Source organism: Megalopta genalis, chromosome 1, assembly GCF_051020955.1.
Source record: "Megalopta genalis isolate 19385.01 chromosome 1, iyMegGena1_principal, whole genome shotgun sequence".
Classification (NCBI taxonomy): domain Eukaryota; kingdom Metazoa; phylum Arthropoda; class Insecta; order Hymenoptera; family Halictidae; genus Megalopta; species Megalopta genalis.
Genome location: NC_135013.1, coordinates 43,110,032 through 43,113,242, shown reverse-complemented (window position 1 = coordinate 43,113,242; position 3,211 = coordinate 43,110,032). Strand labels below are relative to the sequence as shown.

At 27.6% G+C, this 3,211-nt stretch overlaps 1 non-coding gene across 1 annotated transcript; it reads left to right on the top strand.

The window, feature by feature from the left end:
- Positions 1–1,656: 1,656 nt before the first annotated feature.
- On the top strand, positions 1,657–1,729 carry TRNAR-UCU (transfer RNA arginine (anticodon UCU)). Its single transcript has one exon. It is a non-coding gene; the product is annotated as a tRNA-Arg (tRNA).
- The last annotated feature ends 1,482 nt before the right edge of the window (positions 1,730–3,211 follow it).

The following is a 3,211-nucleotide window of genomic DNA, read 5'->3' as shown; positions in this document are numbered from 1 at the left end:
TTAAGTAACAGAGCAATATACGAATTTATGGGAAGGCCGAATGTGTTTAATAATACAATTTTTAATAATCTTGAATTGTTTAAAGTCTAAGAAAACTCCATTGAAACACCCTCTTTAACATTTATAATTTATACTGTATACAATCATTTGTTATGTTATGTATTAGCACTACAAAAGACTTTCCAAGTCCATCATTTAAAAAATCTGAAAAATGTTACAAAATGTCCATAAAATTATACATTTATTTTTCTATCTTTTCTATCCCATCTTTACTATCGTCTATTTACAAATAATTTTATACAATAATCTCTATCCTAAAATTAAATTAGTTCTCATAAATACTTTACTGAAGTCGAATTATTTAAAAATGTTCTTTTTTTTAGGATAAAAAAATTTATTAACAGATTAACGCGTTTGAACGATTTGATTCACCCATCATTACTTGCGCTAGGAAAATCCGTAAAGCGTTCAGTCGATTCGTATAACTCGTCTGTGATAATGTTTATATACACACGCTATATCGATATATATAATAAGTAGGATCGATTAAACATTTTTATCTTCAAGGAGTTCCATTATTAGTTAACATTAAATATATAATTGATCCACTTTATTTTCTTCATTATTTGCTTATCAAACTCGAGTATTTTCCTTGTCGAATCACATTATTTCCAACACCAGAATTTTCCTCTTCGGTATTTACCTATTTGTTAACAATAACAATTGAACGATTGCATACACATAATTCCAAAATTAGGACTATTTGTTTACATCTAATAATGTCAAAGTAGTGTATATAAAGTTACATAAAGATTTGATTATTTCAGAAATAACAGTGCCATAATATTATATTTTTTTAGCAACTACATAACAATTGATATCTTAAACTAATAATAATTGATATTACTTGGTGTAATTGATAAACAATATTGCACGTGAAACACTTCTACAAGTATACGTAGATAAACATACATTTGACACCTCATATACATATTTTAAAAATTCCTCTGATGTTCATTTCCCGATAGCTACGCAAACGTACACCATATTTACATAATTTTTAATTCTCCACACGTGTATACCGAAGAACGTAATTTGGAGAAAGTCAGTTTTAAACATTCACCTATTCACTTTTCTCATTCAAGTTAGTTGTTATTTTTTAGAGAGAAATATTTTTATTATTACATATAATAAATGTATTTATATTTTATAGAAAGCTTGTTTCCTGTAATAAGTTCCAACTATAACTTGTATGTATGCAAGAACTACATGTTTTTATTTAGATAAAAAAGTAATTTTATTTAATTTTAAAGTACAAATTGTTGTCTTTGAAAAGTCAATTGAAGTCTTATTTTGATTTGCTAATTCTATTAAATGTGCGCCTTAACTATATATATATATATATGCATGATGTCAGAAATGTTTCATTCAATTGAGCGACTTATTACGTAGCATTTTCAAAGATTTGTGACAATAACATAATAGTAATTATTAATCAAACATTACTGAACAAATATTATATTAATTATTTGTTTAGTATTTACAAATATCGGTGTCCAACATTTAAACGTACTATACGTATGAAAACATCATTTGTAATTTTTAATTTTGCCTACATACAGAAGAAATACATGTATTAAGACCGAGCAATACGTAGTCCCTTTGGCGCAGAGGATAGCGCGTTGGACTTCTAATCCAAAGGTCGCGGGTTCGATCCCCGCAAGGGATGATGCGTTTTGCTCTCGCATGAACATGTGATACAGTCTGAGGTTTTGAACCTTTTTTACGAAAATCAAATTTCATCTCCGAGAAGTAAAACAATACGTAAATATTAAAATTTTTGTATTGAAAATTTTGCAAATTATATTGCCTATGATTACTTATCATTGTTCGAATTAAATATTAATATATATAATAATACATATTCTTACTATTGAAGTATGAATCAAATAAAATGATTGCAATGACAAATAAAAGTTATGTCAAGGTTATGAATTAAATATTAATATATATAATAATACATATTCTTACTATTGAAGTATAAACCAAATAAAAACATTACATTGACAAATAAGGGAGAAAAGTAAAATAATCGAGCACTACATAAAGTGCAATCGTAATATATGGTAAATAATCACTTGGAGTCCCTTTTTTGATAGTTATACTTGTTTAAAAATCTGTATATAATCCTTATTTCGATATGCATTGGAAATGAAACAAATTTATTCGTTCTATTATTTATTAATATTACTTTTTAACGTAATTTTAATATATATTTAATAAAAAGTTCACATCATAATTTTAATTTTCCATAAAAAGTTCAGGATGATAATTATAGAATTGAACGGTGACGTTGCTACCATTTTATTATTTACGAGTACCACTTCGCGCGCGAAGTAATTTTATTATACATTCAATACAAAAATCGTACTAAAATTTTCATTTTCGATACAAAATTCAGAATGATTTTACAAGAATTGAAAATTAACGATGCTACTAATGAATAGATAATTTATTATAATTTACATAATATACATGATTTACAATATGATTTCCGACAATTGTTCTTACTGAATTTGTTAAATACTTATCAACTAATTGTTATCTCAAACTCTGTACCAATCTGTAGAAGTTTGCCTAGGCTAAATGAACACAATGTCCCGACTCGCATGCTGAAAGGACTATGTTAACTAGAATGCAATCTGAACTAATACCATCTAGAGAACTTGCATTTATCTTAATTTCCCATTATACGTCCATGTATATCGTAGTACTTGGCGCGATAAGATGTTCCTGAAATATTCAATGCTCTATTTTCTCTTTTTTCTGTCCTCGCCGTTGGTGGTGAGTGAGATTGAAAGAGAAAAGTGAGGGTGAAAGAACTAGGGTGGAGGTTTCTAGGTCAAGTTAAGAAGCACTTGGTGTTATTAGACCGAAAGACTAAAACTATAACAGTGGAATCTGGTTTTATACATAAGTAATTCTACATTTCATTATTAAACGATATCGTACCAGATTTCTTAACATTTTTTGCATCTTTGTTGCAAAAGGTATGGGTTCAATTCTGCGATTATGTCGTTTTTACCGCAACACGTGTATCCTTTTTATTGTTTAAGAAAAATCAACATCGTTCATTTTTTAATCACACTTTTTCCTGTAAATTGTTATCCTTTTTCTCAGTACTTATTACCATATATTCGTCGATTGTGAC